The sequence below is a fragment of the Panthera onca genome, chromosome C1, assembly GCF_046562875.1.
Source record: "Panthera onca isolate mPanOnc1 chromosome C1, mPanOnc1 haplotype 2, whole genome shotgun sequence".
In the NCBI taxonomy this organism is placed as follows: Eukaryota; Metazoa; Chordata; class Mammalia; order Carnivora; family Felidae; genus Panthera; species Panthera onca.
The window spans coordinates 133,281,335-133,302,870 of NC_138346.1; the positions used below are offsets into that span (position 1 = coordinate 133,281,335).

General features: G+C 36.9%; 1 long non-coding RNA gene across 1 annotated transcript in view; it reads left to right on the forward strand.

The window, feature by feature from the left end:
* The window catches only part of LOC132673370 (uncharacterized), a 65,516-nt gene extending 44,219 nt beyond the window's left edge, over positions 1-21,297 (forward strand). The window contains exon 3 of the long non-coding RNA XR_013557462.1: positions 21,205-21,297. This is a non-coding gene — a long non-coding RNA (uncharacterized LOC132673370). The remainder of the gene's footprint in view (positions 1-21,204) is intronic.
* The last annotated feature ends 239 nt before the right edge of the window (positions 21,298-21,536 follow it).

A 21,536-nucleotide genomic window follows, 5' to 3' on the forward strand; every position in this document is an offset into this window, starting at 1 on the left:
CTAATGTTAAATGTCAGTTATATTTTAATACAAAAAAGTTTTTAAATTCAGTCTGTTTCTTCATTTAGTGATTGCCACACATGTTCTTTTTTTATTTAATAATATCTCTCAAATAATGTGTTTTTCAAACAAATACTGTTAGATACTATTTACTTTATTTAAGATAAGCTAATTAAGAAGCTCATTAGAACCACATTCTGAATTGGAATGCACCATTTAGTAGCATGCTGAGACAGTTAATGACTTGTGATTTCAGAGTACAATGTGAAAACTTTATAATGCTGTACTTTTTAGTAGGATAAAGTAAGATGTAGTTAGTTACACTAATTTCCATATTGAACCACTGCCTGGAATAATTGTTTAATCACTAGTTCCAAGGACAGTAATATTTAACAGGATAAACATTTAAGTAAATGGAGTCTTCTAGTGCTCTTTATCAGCTATAAATTTAATTTACTAGGGAAAATTTCTCATTAATTCCTTTTTCACCATTTTACCTACACTAATTAAACTAGTTTAGGGAATTTTTTTTCCAAATTCTTATATTGAATGTCAGGGAGCAGAAGAAAAAGTATTACTCCTATCACACTTGTTACAAATGCACTGTTTAATCTACCAAAGATCAGTTTATGTTTATCTCCTACTTTGTCATAAAATTTATATGTAACATCAATATGAGGCAATCTATTTTATGTTTAAAATAAGTAGTAGTTTATATGGACAATAATATGTTCAATGAAAGTGTGGAAGTTTCATATAAAATTAAATTTATATTTAGGTCAACTAGATCTTTTAAATTCACCACTATAGGTCAACAGTACTAGACTCTATTTGGCAGAAACATAAAGAAATAGAATAAATATTCTTTTTTTTTAAGATGCTTTTGGTAAGACTTAGTTATTCTGAGTTAAAGGACAAAAATTTGTTTGTGGGAAAAGAATTGAAAATAATAAGAATGGACATTTATTGAGCACTTACCACGAATTAGGAATTGTTAAAGTAATCCATATGTATTAATTCATTTAATGGTCACACACATATCAAAAAAAAGCCTCTGAGGAGAAGTGACACAACTTCTAAGTGCTCACCCAAACCATAGCCTCCTCTTCTTTTTCAGCTGGGAGTTCTTTCCCAGTTTCTTTTGTAGTTAGAAGTGGTCATGTGGTTGAGTTCTAACCAGTGGAATACAAAAGTGATCTGTAGTCCTTCCAGGGCTGACCCACAAAATTCCCACAGGTGATCCTCCATGTTCTTTTTGTTTTTTCTGTTAATAGGAATAAAGACGTTTCCTACGATGTCCTCAGCAGATGCATGTTAAAAATAGAACATTTCTGTCTTGGATCACTGAAATTAAATCTCTCTTATATAAGTCAAACCTAATTATAACTAGTTATGAATAGTTATAACTCAATAGATGTATAAGGTCTTTTAGTTCTTAAAGGAATACAGTGTTCTTAAAATGACACCTAATCACATTTTGTACCCATATGATTCAACTTTTCATTTTTTTGTCTTTTCTTGTTGCATATTTTTAGAATTATATATATTTTCAATCTCATATTCTATAGCAGAATGCTCTGCACAGAGATATATTTGGATATGTCAAGAAATAAACTGGAATTTGCTGCATACATTTCCTCTGATTTATAAAAAACTTGGAAGAGTCTTATGTCTGAGAAAACAAAGCTTCACTAAGAAAATTATATTTATAAATATAATTATAGACCAAATCCTAAGAGATTTTTCTCTTCTAATTTGTTTAAGAATAGTGAATTACTTAGGTTGTTATGAAAGATTGTTAAATTTCAATTTGAGATTTAAGTTTTAATCAGAATGTTTTGTTCTTTAATCTCTAGCCTCTATTATCTGTAAGTTGTTTCTCTGCTTAAAAAATTATATTGCCTTTTGGTTATTTCAGAGAACAAATAGTATTAAAGTAGAACTTTAAAACTTGGAGCAGAAAAAATATAAAGGTATATATTTAAAAAGGATAAATGTCAAGATCTTAATGGTCACTCTCCAGAAGAATAGGGTTAATGCCTTTTACACTGGAGATGCAAAGGTTTGGTTAAATTCTAATTCTAAACTTTGTGTAACCTTTTTCAGAAGCTTTGGACAGAAAAGAGCAAATAATTGGTGACAAAATTATCACACCTCTGTAGATTTGTAATATACTCTTGAACCTCTGCAATGAGTCTAACTGGGCCTTAAAGAAGGTCTAAAAAGAGCTGAGCACATTCTTATAGTACATTCTATTCCTTCAAAACATAAGGTAATTAACTCTTACAACGGGTGTAAGTTGTAGGGAGGAAGTGTGAACACAAACATTTGGAAGAATAGGTTGACTTTTGATTAACTACAACTTACAAGCTTTTATCTTGGTTTTCATAGACTAGTTAGTAGACAATATTTCTCTTGGTAGCCCTGTGCCAGAAGGCTTGTTATCGCTATTCTAAACTGAAGTTTGGGAGAAGTTAAAAATTTTCCTGTTTGGATATGCAAAGAAAGAGAGGATGAAAAAGCTATGCATAGTGGAATTCGTGACACTGGAGGCATGAAAGATATATTTATGTAATCAGATGAACAATGTAGTAAATCATGGCATTTCACCAAATTGAAGACCTATATTTTTTTCCAAATAACTAACATATTTAAAATTGGGATGCATTTTACAACTGCTATCAACTAAGTGTCAATCATGATGTACTAGTTGATGCCTGCACATATGCAAATTTGGCATAGCTATTCATATTTTACTCACCTCCTTGAGTTATGTGTGTTGTTGGAACTACATGTATTGTTACTACACACTACATAGTGTAACTGTAGAGATTACGAAGTCTTGAAATAGATAAAACAAATCTTAAAAAGGATGGAATGACCAACTTCACAAATCATGCAAGATTATTGTTAGAGTATTGAAACACATGTTTGTTTAAAAGCTTTCTGTTTGAACAAAAGGTACCTAAGTTTCAGAAAAATGTAATTTGAATGAGGAGAAAAGTAAAACTATGAACTTATTCAGATAGAATGGCACTAGCATCACAACTTTCAGAGTGTATATCAGCAACTTAAAAGAAAAATCATGTAGATAAGAATCTTTTTTTTTTTTAATTTTTTTTAACGTTTATTTATTTTTGAGACAGAGAGAGACAGAGCATGAACAGGGGAGGGGCAGAGAGAGAGGGAGACACAGAATCTGAAACAGGCTCCAGGCTCTGAGCCGTCAGCACAGAGCCCGACGCGGGGCTCGAACTCACGGACCGTGAGATCATGACCTGAGCCAAAGTCAGACGCTTAACCGACCAAGCCACCCAGGCGCCCCAGATAAGAATCTTTTAAGAAATGCTGCATCACCAGCAATTTTGATGGCACAGAGAACAATACTGTGTTGAAAAAATAAGGAAAGAAATGACTCCAAGTTAAAAACAGATATAGTAGAGTCAGGCTTTATGATGAAGTTTCTAGGAACAAACAAATTTCTTTTTCTAGCATTTTTCTTCATGTGATATATGTTAAAAATCTATGTCTAGGGGTGCCTGGGTGGCTCAGTCAGTTGAGTGTCTGATTTTTGATTTTGGCTCAGGTCATGATCATAGGGTCATGGGATTGAGCCCTGTGTCAGGTTTCATGCTAGCATGGAACCTACTTGGAATTCTCTCTTTCTCTTTGCCCCTCTCCCCTGCTTGCACTCTCTTTCTCTCTCTTTAAAATAAAATTTAAAAATATTTAAAAATCTATGTTTGAATAAATATAAAATATGTTCAATAAAAATTATAGGTGAAAAACAATTTATCTCCATGTAACTGGGAGCATTTTGCTAATATTGTGTCATAAAAGACTGTGGGACATAATCAATAGCATCTTAGATTAAATAAAATATCATAATTTATTATGTGTTCCATGACCTAATATTATTTTCAAGCATATTAAAAATATAAGCACAAAGTTAAGGATATGTAATATTTATATGTTAAACTACCCATATATTGGTTGATCCCTTTTGCCCATCAGGCCAAAGTTTGAGGCTATTCCTCAATGAATCTACATCACTCTACTTACATAATAGGAAAAGGAAGAATGGCTTCATTATCACAATTGGCTCATAAAGATTGAATGCCTCCAGTTATTGAGCACTAGACTGAGTGCTATTTGTGGACTACCTCATACAATCCTGACAAAGATTTACATCAGGTATTCCAGTGTGCAAATGAGGAAACTGAGGCTGAGAGAAATTATGCTGAGAGTCACATATTCAGTATGTAATGGAGCTGTAATTTTATTTTAGGCATTCTGGCCGCAACATTTATGCTCCACCACTGTACTCTATAGAGAAGCTATGCTGCATAGTGATTAAAACATAGACACAGAAGCCTGATCAGTTGGGTTCAAATTCCACTCTGCCATTAACCAGTTGTGTGGACCTAGAGAAGTGATTTAATTTCTCCGTCTCAATGGTCCCCTCTGCAAAATGGTGATAGGAATAATAGAGATAGTATCTTCTCCATTAGGACATTATAAGGATTAAATGAGTTAATATATGTAGAACATTAGAATAGTGTCAAGTGTATGATTAACATTATATAAATGTTAGACTTTTGTTATACCATCTCCTTTGTATTATGACTGACCAGAAAGAGGATTATCTGCCCTGAAAGAAACAACCTGGTGATCACAGAAAATTCCATCAGGCATTTTTTATTTATCTGCTGCATACATTTATTTTTTACCAGAAAACAAAGTATGATGGCTCCTTTCCAATTATTCTATTTAATTGAACAATTATGATTAAAGATCAGCATTATCTTTAATGAGTTTTCCTACAGCCACATTAACTCTTCTCTTTAAATTGGGTGTTCAGTGGATCTTTTGAATTTCTCGTTGGTGATAGCAAATTCAAATTTAAAGTCATTGTTATATTCCCTTATTACAGGATTAGAAATGGATACACTAAAGTTTGCTTCATGTTGTTAAAGACTTGTTTTCCCTAAAGATGAAAATGCAAAGAACATTTAAAAGGACACCTGAGGGGTGCCTAGGTGGCTCAGTCGGTTGAGCGTTCGACTTGGGCTCAGGTCATGATCTCTCAATTTGTGAGTCGGAGCCCCACGCCGGGCTCTGTGCTGACAGCTTGGAGCCTGGAGCCTGCTTCGGATTCTGTGTCTCCTTCTCTCTCTGCCCCTCCCCCACTTGTACTCTGTCTCTCTGTGTCTATAAAAAATAAATAAAATATAAAAAAAATTTTAAAGGACACCTGAAAAATCACAAGGACAGATTATATAGTCATGTAGATTGTTAAAATGTATTTATGTTGTATTATTTTTCCAAGAAATATCACATGAAATAAACTCTTGTTGATAGAACTAAGTTATTTGTGTTGGTTCTAAAAATTACCCAATGTAGGGGCGCCTGGGTGGCTCAGTCAGTTGAGCATCCAAATCTTGATTTTGGCTCAGGTCACGATCTTAACCGTTTGTGAGATTTAGCCCTGCATTGGGGTCTGTGCTGACAGTGACAGCACTGAGCCTGCTTGGGATTCTCTCTCTCTGTCATTCTCTGCTCCTCCCCTGTGCATGTTTGTGCTTGCGCTCTCTCTCTCTCAAAATAAATAAATAAATAAATAAATAAATAAATAAATAAATAAACTTAAAAAAAAAAAGAGATGTATTCTTAAAAAAAAAATTACCCAATGTAGGGGCAGCTGTGTGGTTCAGTGAGTTACATCTGACTCTTGGTTTTGGTTCAGGTCATGATCTCGAGGTTTGTGAGATCCAGCCTGAGATCTCGATCTTCATGCTAATAGCATGGAGCCTGCTTGGGACTCTCTTGCTACACCTCTCTCTGCTTGTGCCCTCTCTCTCTCTCAAAATAAGTAAACTTTTAGAAAGCACTTAATAAATATCTATTTTATAGGCCAATTGTGAAGATTAAATGTCTAATTAATGTAAAACATCTAATACAAAGACTCAAAATTAGTTGAATCTACTATTCTCCTACTCCTTTACACCCATCCTCTGCCCCAGCCTTTTTCAAAAAGTAGGATCATTCCTAGGATAAATGAGACACCAAGAAAATATTTTTGGTGTAACTTACTATAGAAATAAGTAATCTGATTTTAAGAACTACAAAATTTCTGGGCCCATAGGAGGTATTATGATTTGTTGAAGATTGAAAACAGTGGATAGAAAAAATACACAATCATATTTGTTTATTGTCAATAGTATGAATAAAAATTCTTTACAGTGCTCAAGCATTATGCATTCCTTTTTAATTCAGGAGCTATTTCTTTTCATTCTTTATTGTCAAAGGTGTGATTCCTGTCCAGTGTCATATTTCCACTACAAGACAAAGATAGCAACTTATTTTTTACAATGCTATGGTCTTTGGAACATATTTTTATTGAAACAATCCAGGTCTTTTTGCCTTTCTATTTCCAATGCCATTTATTTGTCACTACTTAATGATGTTGCTCTCTCATCCATAATGTTGCTCTAAATAGTGACTTCCAATTCTCCTCTCAAACTGTGTTTTATTTGATGACATTCATGCAAGTCTTATTCAGAGCATGCAGGAAATATAATGATAATTTATTTTTTGGTTTTGTTAAGCTTACCATGTAGAATTTTATAGCATAAATATAGAGCAACCCATTTATAACAATGTCTTCTCTTAAACTCTAGGACACAATAATTGCAGTTCTAAAAATGTGATCTCATTTAATGCAGACTGCACCTGTACCTACATATACTGGCAGTGGTGAGAGGAAAGATGAGGAACATTAGGACCAGTGCAAGAAAAGTGGTTCTAGTTGTACAATGATTGATTGTCTGTTCTTCACCTAGAAAGACTTAAAACTTACCTGGAAGAGCATGAAATCACATCAATTAAAGGCAAGAGAGGACGTTGATTGAAAGAACCCATTGGGGGCGCCTGGGTGAGTCAGTCAGTTAATCGTCCACCTTCAGCTCAGATCATGATCTCCCAGTTTGAGTGTGAGCCCTGCGTCAGGCTCTGTGCTGACAGCTGAGAGCCTGGAGCCTGTTTTGGATTCTGTGTCTCCCTCTCTCTACCCCTCCTCAGCTTCCGTGCTATCTCTCTCTGTCTCTCTCTCAAAAATAAATAAACATTAAAAAAAAAAAGAAGAAGAAAGAACCTATTGGTATTACAGAACAATAGTTTTGAAAGCCCTCAAAGAAGATATGCATAGCCACCCCTGGAGGATAAGATGGCTTAACACGTGGGTGGAGTCGGCAAAGAGAGTAAACACCCAGGATGTCAGGGGCAGGATATTCAGAGTAAAAAATGTCTGCTGCCAGTCCCACCTCCCTTGGGTGTTGTTGGCACAGCAGTTAAACTATATACAATTGATATCCATGCACAAGGCCAATGTTCTGTGAAAGACTAATATAGCTCATAGCCTTGAACTTGGCCTGTATTTGAAATGCCCTCAAAAATTATATCAATAGGATTCTGGAGGCCAATCTTACATTAAATAAATACTACCCCAGCCAGTAGAAATGATTGGTTTGCTAAGCCACCTTCCAGGAAACAGAGACCAACTATGGTTCCTATAAGTATAAACCCAAAACTACTCATGCCATCTATTCAAGACCACACTTAGGGTAGAGAGTTGGAGGGGTGCCTGGGTGGTTCAGTCAGTTGAGTGTACGAATCTTGATTTAGGCTCAGGTCATGATCTCACAGTTCATGGGTTCAAGCCCTATGTCAGGCTCTGTGCTGACACTATAGAGCCTGCTTAAGATTCTCTCTCTTCTCTCTCTATCTCTCCTCCTCCTCCTCCTCTCTTTCTCTCTCTCAGTAAATAAATAAACTTAAAACAAAACAAAACAAACAAACAAAAACAAGGATAGAGAGTTGGAGAGTTCTCTAAAGGGGAAAAGTAGGGATCAACTTCTTTGTGGGTGCTGGGCTGGGCTTGAGAGGCCCTGCCCAAATGGCCTTGACAAATAAGATACTCTAAATTATGGAGTGCTTCAGTTGTGTGGCCTCAAACAATGGCCCTACTATCCCATGTATGGGACTGATTCTTCACAAGACTTTTAGTCTCTCTGAGATCCTTGAATTGTATAGCAGGGATCACTACTTAGTCTGACTTCTGAATCTTCTGTAAACTTATTGACATAAGCCATTCCCCAAGACATAATCAAATTAGTCATTAAAGGATATCTTATGCCAAGTTACAAGTCAATTTGCTTAAAAATTTAAAATCCTGTCTATATCTAGTATGTTTCCCAGATCCCCTCCAATTTTAGCCTTCCCCCATTAATCATAATGGTATCAGTGTACTCAGAAGACTTGAAAGAGTGGGCCTACAAATGGAAGCTTTGTCCTATATTCAAAGGTGTTTTTCCTCAGGGTTTTATCAACTGATCTTTTTTTTATTTTTAATATATTTTTAGCATTTTATGACCTATAGCACACAATTGTTAACAGAGATATATTCTTGGCTCTCGACAAAAATCTTGTCACCAAGGATAGCGTCTCTGATGTTAGACAAATGTAAATATTACATATCAAGTCTTATCTCATTCATCATGTCACTACAATCAATTCTAAAAGAGAACTGAAAGAATCAAAGATTTTAAAAATAAACATAATATATTGAAGAGTGACAATATAGTATCCAATGCATTTGCTGATTACTCACCTCTAATTAAGATGAGTATACACTATAGTTCTTCCAATTCTGTTTCATGAACCCCACGTTTAAACCCTCAGTAACTAACCATGTTAGCTACTTTTCAGACTTTTGTTTTAATTCCTCCCATAGCTTTTAGATATTCCTCTTTGTACCTGTTTCTTTTTCCTAAGTGCTCACCCTACAGATTACAATATGCATCTTTAATTTATCACAGCATATTTCAAGTTAATATTTTGTCACTTCACAAAAAGTGAAATGATCTTAGTAATAGTAATCTTTTGTTTTAATATATGAAATTTATTGTCAAATTGGTTTCCATACAACACCCAGTGCTCATCCCAAAAGATGCCCTCTTTAATACCCATCACCCACCCTCCCCTCCCTCCCACCCCTCTTCAACCCTCAGTTTGTTCTCAGTTTTTAAGAGTCTCTTATGCTTTGGCTCTCTCCCACTCTAACCTCTTTTTTTTTTCCTTCCCCTCCCCCATGGGTTTCTGTCAAGTTTCTCAGGATCCACATAAGAGTGAAAACATATGGTATCTGTCTTTCTCTGTATGACTTATTTCACTTAGCATAACACTCTCCAGTTCCATCCACGTTGTTACAAAAGGCCATATTTCATTATTTCTCATTGCCATGTAGTACTCCATTGTGTATATAAACCACAATTTCTTTATCCATTCATCAGTTGATGGACATTTAGGCTTTTTCCACAATTTGGCTATTGTTGAGAGTGCTGCTATAAACATTGGGGTACAAGTGCCCCTATGCATCAGTACTCCTGTATCCCTTGGGTAAATTCCTAGCAGTGCTACTGCTGGGTCATAGGGTAGGTCTATTTTTAATACTTTGAGGAACTTCCACACTGTTTTTCAGAGCGGCTGCACCAGTTTGCATTCCCACCAACAATGCAAGAGGGTTTCCGTTTCTTCACATCCTCTCCAGCATCTATAGTCGCCTGATTTCTTCATTTTGGCCACTCTGACTGGCGTGAGGTGATATCTGAGTGTGGTTTTGATTTGTATTTCCCTGATGAGAAGCGACGTTGACATCTTTTCATGTGCCTGTTGGCCATCCGGATGTCTTCTTTAGAGAAGTGTCTATTCATGTTTTCTGCCCATTTCTTCACTGGGTTATTTGTTTTTCAGGTGTGGAGTTTGGTGAGCTCTTTATAGATTTTGGATACTAGCCCTTTGTCCGATATGTCATTTGCAAACATCTTTTCCCATTCCGTTGGTTGCCTTTTAGTTTTGTTGATTGTTTCCTTTGCTATGCAGAAACATTTTATCTTCATGAGGTCCCAATAGTTCATTTTTGCTTTTAATTCGCTTGCCTTTGGGGATGTGTCAAGTAAGAAATTGCTATGGCTGAGCTCAGAGAGGTCTTTTCTTGTTTTCTCCTCTAGGGTTTTGATGGTTTCCTATCTCACATTCAGGTCCTTTATCCATTTTGAGTTTATTTTTTTGAATGGTGTAAGAAAGTGATCTAGTTTCATCTTCTGCATGTTGCTGTCCAGTTCTCCCAGCACCATTTGTTAAAGAGACTGTCTTTTTTCCATTGGATGTTCTTTCCTGCTTTGTCAAAGATGAGTTGGCCATACTTTTGTTGGTCTAGTTCTGGGGTTTCTATTCTGTTCCATTGGTCTATGTGTCTGTTTTTGTGCCAATATCATGCTGTCTTGATGATGACAGCTTTGTAGTAGAGGCTAAAGTCTGGGATTGTGATGCCTCCTGCTTTGGTCTTCTTCTTCAAAATTACTTTGGCTATTCGGGGCCTTTTGTGGTTCCATATGAATTTTAGGATTGCTTGTCTCTAGTTTCGAGAAGAATGCTGGTGCAATTTTGATTGGGATTGCATTGAATGTGTAGATAGCTTTGGGTAGTATTGACATTTTAACAATATTTATTCTTCCAACCCATGAGCACGGAATGTTTTTCCATTTCTTTATATCTTCTTCAATTTCCTTCATAAGCTTTCTATAGTTTTCAGCATACAGATCTTTTACATCTTTGGTTAGATTTATTCCTAGGTATTTTATGCTTCTTGGTGCAATTGTGAATGGGATCAGTTTCTTTATTTGTCTTTCTGTTGCTTCATTATTAGTGTATAAGAATGCAAATGATTTCTGTACATTGATTTTGTATCCAGCAACTTTGCTGAATTCATGTATCAGTTCTAGCAGACTTTTGGTGGAGTCTATCGGATTTTCCATGTATAATATCATGTCATCTGCAAAAAGTGAAAGCTTGACTTCATCTTTGCCAATTTTGATGCCTTTGATTTCCTTTTGTTGTCTGATTGCTGATGCTACTAGAATTTCCAACACTATGTTAAACAACAGCGGTGAGAGTGGACATCCCTGTCTTGTTCCTGATCTCAGGGAAAAAGCTCTCATTTTTTCCCCCATTGAGGATGACGTTAGCTGTGGGCTTTTCATAAATGCCTTTTATGATGTTGAAGTATGTTCCTTCTATCCCGACTTTCTTGAGGGTTTTTATTAAGAAAGGATGCTGAATTTTGTCAAATGCTTTTTCTGCATTGATCGACAGGATCATATGGTTCTTATCTTTTCTTTTATTAATGTGATGTATCACGTTGATTGATTTAGGAATGTTGACCCAGCCCTGCATCCCAGGAATGAATCCCACTTGATCATGGTGAATAATTCTTTTTATAAGCTGTTGAATTCTATTTGCTAGTATCTTATTGAGAATTTTTGCATCCATATTCATCAGGGATATTGGCCTGTAGTTCTCTTTTTTTACTGGGTCTCTGTCTGGTTTAGGAATCAAAGCAATACTGGCTTCATAAAATGAGTCTGGAAGTTTTCCTTCCCTTTCTATTTTTTGGAATAGCTTGAGAAGGATAGGTATTATCTCTGCTTTAAACGTCTGGTAGAACTCCCCAGGGAAGCCATCTCATCCTGGACTCATTTGCTGGGAGATTTTTGATAACTGATTCAATTTCTCCGCTGGTTATGGGTCTGCTCAAGCTTTCTATTTCCTCCAGTTTGAGTTTTGGAAGTGTGTGGGTGTTTAGGAATTTGTCCATTTCTTCCAGGTTGTCCAGTTTGTTGGCAAATAATTTTTTATAGTATTCCCTGATAATTGCTTGTATCTCTGAGGGATTGGTTGTAATAATTCCATTTTCATTCGTGATTTTATCTTTTTGGGTCATCTCCCTTTTCTTTTTGAGAAGCCTGGCTAGAGGTTTGTCAATTTTGTTTATTTTTTTCAAAAAACCAACTCTTGGTTTCATTGATCTGCTCTACAGTTTTTTTTAGATTCTATACTGTTTATTTCTGTTCTGATCTTTATTATTTCTCTTCTTCTGCTGGGTTTAGGGTGTCTTTGCTGCTCTGCTTCTATTTCCTTTAGGTGTGCTGTTAGATTTTGTATTTGGGTTTTTCTTGTTTCTTGAGATAGGCCTTGGATTGCAATGTATTTTCCTCTCAGGACTGCTTTCGCTGCATCCCAAAGTGTTTGGATTGTTGTATTTTCATTTTCATTTGTTTGCATATATTTTTTAATTTCTTCTCTAATTGCCTGGTTAACCCATTCATTCTTTAGTAGGGTGTTCTTTAACCTCCATGCTTTTGGAGGTTTTCCAGACTTTTTCCTGTGGTTGATTTCAAGCTTCACAGCATTGTGGTCTGAAAGTATGCATGGTATTGTTGCATCCACGTGACTCCTGAAACAGAATGCTACGGGGCACCAGTGACAGTTGTAACAAAGTTTATTACAATGAGAGGCAAGGCCGACCGATCGGGACAACACTCTTGATAAGAGTGTGGCCTTGAACAGCCGGGGTACAGAGTTTTTAAAGCCGATCACATCGTTTTATCATTATCTGGGAACAGAACAGAGAAACAGTTCCCAGATGAGTTAGAAACAGTTGCCAGATGAGTCAGAAACAGTTATTGAATGAAGTGATTATTTTAGACTTTCTGCTGCTAAGTTGCAACCAGTGGATCTCCTTGACCTTGTCTCTGATGCTCTTTTTTGAGCTTTTATTTCCTTCATTGGTAAAGCCTAATTCACAAGAGTATGAAGTATAATTTACAAGAGTAAAAGCAAGGCTGTTATCTTTTGACCTTTAGTGTCAGAACAAAGTTGTTATCTTTCAAGCTAAGCGTTAGCCCTATAGTACAATTTAACCCTTACAGTATGATCTCAATTCTTCTCTACTTATGAAGGGCTGTTTTGTGACCCAGTATGTGATCTATCTTGGAGAATGTTCCATGTGCACTTGAGAAGAAAGTATATTCTGTTGCTTTGGGATGCAGAGTTCTAAAAATATCTGTCAAGTCCATCTGATCCAATGTATCATTCAGGGCCCTTGTTTCTTTATTGACCGTGTGTCTAGATGATCTATCCATTTCTGTAAGTGGAGTGTTAAAGTCCCCTGCAGTTGCCACATTCTTGTCAATAAGGTTGCTTATGTTTGTAAGTAATTGTTTTATATATTTGGGGGATCCTGTATTCAGCACATAGACATTTGGAATTGTTAGTTCTTCTTGATAGATAGACCCCGTAATTATTATATAATGCCCTTCTCCATCTCTTGTTACGGCCTTTAATTTAAAGTCTAGTTTGTCTGATATAAGTATGGCTACCCCAGCTTTCTTGTGACTTCCAGTAGCATGATAAGTAGTTCTCCATCCCCTCACTTTCAATCTGAAAGTGTCCTCAGGTCTAAAATGAGTCTCTTGTAGACAACAAATAGATGGGTCTTGTTTTTTTATCCATTCTGATACCCTATGTCTTTTGCTTGGTGCATTTAGTCCATTTACATTCAGTGTTATTATAGAAAGATATGGGTTTAGAGTCACTGTGATGTCTGTAGGTTTCATGCTTGTAGTGATGTCTCTGGTACTTTGTCTCACAGGATCCCCCTTAGGATCTCTTGTAGGGCTGGTTCAGTGGTGATGAATTCCTTCAGTTTTGTTTGTTTGGGAAGACCTTTATCTCTCCTTCTATGCTAAATGACAGATTTGCTGGATAGAGGATTCTTGGCTACATAATTTTTCTGTTCATCACATTGAAGATTTCCTGCCATTCCTTTCTGGCCTGCCAAGTTTCAGTACAGAGATCGGTCACGAGTCTTATAGGTCTCCCTTTATATGTTAGAGCACGTTTATCCCTAGCTGCTTTCAGAAATTTCTTTTTATCCTTGTATTTTGCCAGTTTCACTATGATATGTCGTGCAGAAGATCAATTCAAGTTACGTCTGAAGGGAGTTCTCTGTGCCTCTTGGATTTCAATGCCTTTTTCCTTCCCCAGATCAGGGAAGTTCTCAGCTATTATTTCTTCAAGTACACCTTCAGCACCTTTCCCTCTCTCTTCCTCCTCTGGAATACCAATTATGCGTAGATTATTTCTCTTTAGTGCATCACTTAGTTCTCTAATTTTCCCCTCATACTCCTGGATTTTTTTATCTCTCTTTTTCTCAGCTTCTTCTTTTTCCATAATTTTATCTTCTAGTTCACCTATTCTCTCCTCTGTCTCTTCAATCCGAGCCGTGGTCGTCTCCATTTTATTTTGCAGCTCATTGATAGCATTTTTTAGCTCCTCCTGGCTGTTCCTTAGTCCCTTGATCTCTGTAGCAATAGATTCTCTGCTGTCCTCTCTACTGTTTTCAAACCCAGTGAGTAATTTTATGACTATTATTCTAAATTCACTTTCTGCTATATTGTTTAAATCCTTTTTGATCAGTTCGTTAGCTGTCATTATGTCCTGGAGGTTTTTTTGAGGAGAATTCTTCCATTTTGTCGTTTTGGATAGTCCCTGGAGTGGTGCAGAACTTCAGGGCACTTCACCTGTGCCGTCTTGAATAACTTGCATTGGTGGGCGGGGCCACAGTCAGACCTGATGTCTGCCCCCAGCCCACCGCTGGGGCCACAGTCAGACTGGTGGGTACCTTCTCTTCCCCTCTCCTAGGGACAGGATTCACTGTGGGGTGGTGTGGCCCATCCGGGCTACTTGCACACTGCCAGACTTGTGGTGCTTGGGATCTGGGGTATTAGCTGGGGTGGATCGACAAGGTGCACGGGGGCGGAACCGGTAGGCTCTGCTCGCTTTTCCCTTGGTGATCTGCTTCAGGAGGGGCCCTGCCGCACTGGGAGGGAGTCAGACCTGCCGCTGTAGGGATAGATCCACAGAAGCACAGCGTTGGCTGTTTGCGCTGTGCAAGCAAATTCCCTGACAGCAACTGGTTCCCTTCGGGATTTGGCTGGGGGATGAGTGAGGGAGATGGTGCTGGTGAGCGCCTTTGCTCCCTGCCAAGCTGAGCTCTGTCGTCCCAGGCTCAACAACTCTCCCTCCCGTTGTCCTCCAGCCCTCCCGCTCTCCGAGCAGAGCTGTTAACCAATAACCTTACAGATGTTAAGTCCCGTTTGCTCTCAGAACACACTCCGTCTGGCCCTCCGCTTTTGCAAGCCAGATGGGGGCTCTGCTTTGCCGGCGGGCTGACCCTCCACCCCGGCTCCCTCCCGCCAGTCCGTGTAGAGCACACCACCTCGCTGCCCTTCCTACCCTCTTCCATGGGCCTCTCATCAACGCTTGGCTCTGGAGAATCCGTTCTGATAGTCGTCTGGTGGTTTTCTGGGTTATTTAGGCAGGTGTGGGTGGAATCTAAGTGATCCGCAAGACATGGTGAGCCCAGCGTCCTCCTACGCTGCCATCTTACGACCAAGCCAGTAATAATCTTTATTATCCTGATAAACATTTGTTGCTAGTACCATTATATTTTCAGAAAATTGTTTTCCAGCTTAAAAACTTGAGTGTGACGATCTTTCTGAAACTTTTAGTCCTAATTTTAAAACTACTCTGAGGGGCGCCTGGGTGGCTCAGGCGGTTAAGCGGCCCAACTTCGGCTCAGGTCATGATCTCATGGTCCGTGAGTTCGAGCCCCGCATAGGGCTCTGTGCTGACAGCTCAGAGCCTGGAGCCTGTTTCAGATTCTGTGTCTCCCTCTCTCTCTGCCCCTCCCCTGTTCATTCTCTGTCTCTCTCTGTCTCAAAACTAAATAAGCGTAAAAAAAAAACAAACAAAAAAAAAAAAATAAAAAAAAAACCTATTCTGTGCTTCTAGAATAAACTTAACTGATCACAATTATTTTAATTTAACTTAATTTAATTTAATTTAATTTAAATTGTTTTTTATATAGAGAGAACATGATCAGGGAAAAGATGCAGAGGGTCAGAGAGAGGAGAGGGAGAATCTCAAGCATGCTCCACGCTCAGTGCAGGGTCTATTGTGGGGCTCAATCCCACTACCCTGGGATCATGAACTGAACCAAAATCAAAATCAGACATGCAACTGACTGAGCCACCCAAGCACCCTACAATATTTTATTTTTAAAATTCATTGTAGGAGTCAGTTTGGATATATTTTGTTTATAATTTTGGAATGCATGTTTGTGAGTTCAATAAGCCACAGTTTACTTCCTAGAACTGTCTTTGTAATGTTTGTTATCAAGTTTTTATTAGCTTCATAAAGGAAAATGGGGGTGCTTCTTTTGTCTATACCTAAAATTATATTTGTGAAAGACTATAATTATTTATTCTTTTTTTAAAAAAATTTTTAAATGCTTTTTATTTATTTTGAGACAGAGAGAGACAGAGCATGAGCAGGGGAGGGGCAGGGAGAGGGAGACACAGAATCTGAAGCAGGCTCCAGGCTCTGAGCTGTCAGCACAATGCCTGATGCAGGGCTCGAACCCACAGACTGTGAGATCATGACCTGAGCTGAAGTCGGATGCTTAACTGACTGAGCCACCCAGGCACCCCTATTTATTCTTTTTTTTAAACATTTATTTATTTTTGAGAATGAGAGAGAGAGAGAGAGAGAGAGAGAGAGAGAGAGAACACAAGCTGGGGAGGGGCAGAGAAAAAGAGAGACACAGAATGGGAAGCAGGCTCCAGGCTCTGAACTGTCAGTGCAGAGCCCCATGCACAGCCCAGATTCACGGACCGTGCGATCATGACTTGAGCCAAAGTCAGATACTTAACTGATTGAGCCATCCAGGCGCCCCTATAATTATTTGTTTCTTAAATGTTTGATAGAACTTGCTGGCCTAATTATTTGTGCTTAAAGTTTTCTTTCTTGAAAGATTTAATTGTGATCCAATTTTTAAAATAATCGTAGCACTTTTCTATTTTCATTCACTTTTTTGATTCAGATTTAGTAGGATGTTTCTAGGAATTTTTCTAGTCCACCTATTTTCAAAGTTGTTGTAAAAATAATTGTTAAATCCTTTATTATAATTTTAATGCCAGCAGCAAGTGCAATTAGTTATGTCCCCATTTCATTTCCAATCCTCTTTATTTGGGCCTTCCCTCTTTTTACTTGATCAATTTTATGACTTTTCTTGATTTTATAAATTTTTGCAAGACCAACTTTTTTTTTATTGAACATCATCTGTTTTTGTTTTTAATCTTATTATTTCCTTTCTTTTTTTGACAGAATCCCTTTTTTATTTTGTTTTTTCATTTTTTATTTTTATTTTTTTAATAGTGACTACAAGACACTTTATGTTTTTGAACTTTCACAAAAATTTTAATATGACCCAAACTTGATATGAAAAGTACATGATAATTATTGAGCTATAATATTTTATCTTTTTTTAGTCACATGGTTCATTTTATTTGTTTTTATTATTTAAATTCCAGTTAGTTAACAGTGTAATATTAGTTTCATGTGTACAATATAGTTATTCATCACTTCAGTACTACACCTGGTGATTATCACACACACGCACACACACACAGAGTTCTAAAATGAGCTCAAATGTGTGTCTTCTTTGTGGTTAAGCAATATTCCATTATATATATATATATATTATAGATATAATATATATGTCACTTCTTATTCATTTATCAGTTGGTGAAAACTTGGGCTGTTTCATAATTTGGCTATTGTTGATTATGCTGCTATAAACATCAGGATGCTTGTATCCCTTTGAATTAGTATTTTTGTATTCTTTGGGAAAATACCTAGTAGTGCAATTGCTGGATCATAGGGTAGTTCTATTTTTAACTTTTTGAGGAATCTCCATACCATTTTCCAGAGTGGCTGTACCAGTTTGCATTCCCACCAACAGAGCAAGAGCGTTTCCCTTTCCCCACATCCTTGCCGACATGTGTTGTTTCTTGTGTGTTTTTTTTATTGTTTATTTATTTATTTCGAGAGAGAATACATGTACATGCATGTGCATGTGTGAGCAGGGGAGGAGCAGAGAGAGGTGTAGGGAGAGAATCCCAAACAGGCTCTACACTTTCAGCACAGAGCCTGATGTGGGGCTTGATCTTACCAACTGTGAGATCATGACCTGAGCCAAAATCAAGAGTTGGATGCTTAACTGACTGAGCCACCCAGGCACAACTGTGTTGTTGATTTTAGACATTATGACAGGCGTGAGGTAATATCTCATTGTAGTTTTGATGGGTATTTAACTGATGATGAGTGATGTTGAGCATCTTTTCATGTGTCTGTTGGCCATCTGTATGTCTTCTCTGGGAAAATCTATATTCATGTCTTCTGCCCATTTTTAAATTGAATTATCCATTTTTTGAGTGTTGAGTTTTATAAGTTCTTTATATATTTTAAATACTAAACCTTTATCAGATATGTCATCTGTGAAGATCTTCTCCCATTCTGTCAGTTGCCTTTTAGTTTTGCTGATTGATTCCTTGTTTTTGTGAACAAGCTTTTTATTTTAATGAAATCCCAATAGTTTATTTTTGCTTTTGTTTCCCTTGCCTCAGGAAACATATCTAGAAAGAAGCTGCTATGGCCGATGTCAGAGAGGTTACTACCTACGTTCTCTTCTAGGATTTTAATAGTTACCTATCTCACATTTAGGTTTTTCATCCATTTTGAATTTATTTTTTTGTGTATGAGGTAAGAAAGTGATCCAGTTTTATTCTCTTGCATGACTTGTCCAGTTTTCCCAACACCATTTGTTGAAGAGATGGTCTTTTTTCCATTGGATATCCTTTTCTGCTTTGCCAAAGATGAGTTGACCATATAGTTGTGGGCCCATTTCTGGGTTTTCCGTTCTGTTCCATTGATCTGTGTGTCTGTGTTTGTGCCAGTACCATACTCTCTTGATGACTACAGCTTTGTAATATACCTTGAAGTCTGGAATCATGATGCCTCCAGCTTTGCTTCTCTTTTTCAAGGTTACTTTGGCTATTTGAGGTCTTTTGTGGTTCCATAGAAATTGTAGGGTTGTTTGTTCTACCTCTGTGAAAAATGTTTGTGGTATTTTGACAGAGATTACGTTAAATGTGTATATTGCTTTGGGTAGTATAGACATTTTAACAATGTTTATTCTTCCAATCCATGAGCATGGAATGTCTTTCCATTTCTTTGTGTGATCTTCATTTTCTTTCATCAGTGTTTTATATTTTTCAGAGTACAGATCTTTTACCTCTTCGGTTAGGTTTATTCCTAGATCTCTTTTAGTTTTTGGTGCAATTTGGTGCCTTGATTTCTCTTTCTGCTGCTTCATTATTGGTTATAGAAATGCAAGATTTCTCTACATTGATTTTGTATCCCACGACTTACTGAATTTGTGTTATCAGTTCTAGCAGTTTTTTTGTGGAGTTTTTCAGGTTTTCTATATAGAGTATCATGTTATCTGCAAATACTGGAAGTTCGACTTCTTCTTGCTCATTTGGCTACCTTTTGTTTCTTTTTGTTGCCTGATTGCTGTGGCTAGGACTTCTGGTACTATGTAAAATAAGACATCCCTGAGATAAGAGTGGACATCCATGTCTTATCAATTTTATGATTTCTTGATAAATTGATAAATTGTCTTTATCCATTTTATGATGGTAGAGAAAAAGCTCTGTTTTTCCCTATTGGGGACGATGTTAGCTGTGGGTTTTTGTATATTGTCTTTATTATGTTGAGGTATATTCTAGCTAAACCTACTTTTTTGAGGGTTTTTATCATGAATGGATTATGAACTTTGTTAAATGCTTTTTCTGCATCTATTGGAAGGATCATATGGTTCTTTTCCTTTATTAATGTGGTGTGTCACATTGATTGATTTGAATTATTGAACCATTCTTAAAACCCAGGAATAAATCCCACTTGATCATGGTGCTCATGTGAATGAGTTTTTTAATGTTAGATTCAATTTGCTAATATTTTATTGAGAATTTTTGCATCCTTGTTCAGTGATATTGTGGTTCTCTTTTTTAGTGGATTGTGTATCTCATTTTGGTGTCAGGGTATTCCTGGCCTCAAAGAATAAATTTGGAAGTTTTTCTTCCTTTTCTGTTTTTTGGAATAGTTTGAGAATAAAATTTAAAAAAATGATAATAGTAAAATAAAAATAAAATGGAAGCTGTATACTATTTCCCCTAGAGCTAAAGCTTTTGCAGTGCTCTATGATCCGAAGACTTGGTGCATACAAAGGGTTTGTGTTGGTCTTCCGGGGAAGAGCCTGTTGCACTGATTCTCAGAGGGACTTGCCCCAGTGTAGACACGCCTGCAAGGTGCAGGGAGATTGGTGTAGGTAGCTCCTGCCTCCACTAGGTGGCATTGTTTTGTCCCTGACTTTGATCAGTGCTAAGGACAGTGTGAAAATGGCGTTGCCCTGCTTGCTTGACCCCTGAGTGGGGAGCTCATGCCCACCACCCTTCAGGAAGCCTTCACGGAAGAGCAGACTTTCACTTTTCCGTGTGTCCCTGGCCTCACCCTGCCTTCACCCTGCCTGCATCTGAACTGTCCGCCTGCCAGGCAGCACAGCACTCCTGTGCTTTATGTCAAGTCTGTGGCTAGGCTCCATAACTCCAAATTTTAGGGATCCAAGGGTTTGGTCCTTCTCTGATCCCCTGGGGGAGGGTCTTCCTGCACTACTGCCACCTGCAGGTTTGTTACTGGGGACATTATAGCTCAAACATATTCTATAATTGCCAAGCTCCTCTGAGAATAGGCCTACGTAAATCAGACAGAAAGGTATCATTGAAGTTAGGATTATGTTAGCCTACTGGCATGTAGTGGAAAAGTGCCAAGGAGTGTAAGATGTTGACAAGAAAGTGTTTGAAGTATTAGGCCATAGCAAGGGGAAAATAAAGGTATATCAATAATCTTGAGCACTCAGTGAGGTAAAAGATAAGTGAATAAATGGAAAGATAAGAGGTTGGAGTCAGAAAGTTACAATATATTAATTTATAATTTTCAAGTGTTCATTAGAATGTCTAGTTTAAACAGAGGAAAATAACTAAAACTAAGAAGTTGGATTGAAAACTAGTCATTGGATTGATTAATTTTTTTGGCTGACTTGAGTCAGAAGGTTTTACCTTAAATATCCATAATGGTAACTGTAACTTAATATTGAAATATTTTCCAGTTTACTTGTATATAATTACAAAATTTAATACTGCAAACAATGAAATTTTATCTTTCATGGATTTATCAAAGTATATTGTCATTTAAAATCAACGAATTAATACTGCGTTAATAAAATAAATGTATACAATCTATGAAAAATAAGAAAGTTTTACAAGTACTCATTTGTGCTTTTAGCTCGGAAAGAAGTCCATGGTGAATGAGGAAGAATATGCTGTTAATGCTCTAAGGTAAGACAGATTTATTCTTTTATTATCAACTCATGTTCACACGTTTTTTAGAAAAAGAAGTCATACCCATAATATAATGTTTTTTTTCTTAATTTTACATAACAAAAATATTGCCATTAACATACATTTTAGGTTTTTCTTCTTTGGAGTTATCAAAATTTATTAATCTTTTTGAATAAATCAGCTAAAACCTTGTCAGATATCACTTTGTTTTTAAATTGGAATACACAGATATTTATGGAACCCATTGATTTGTGTGGGGTTTAAAGATTTAAAATA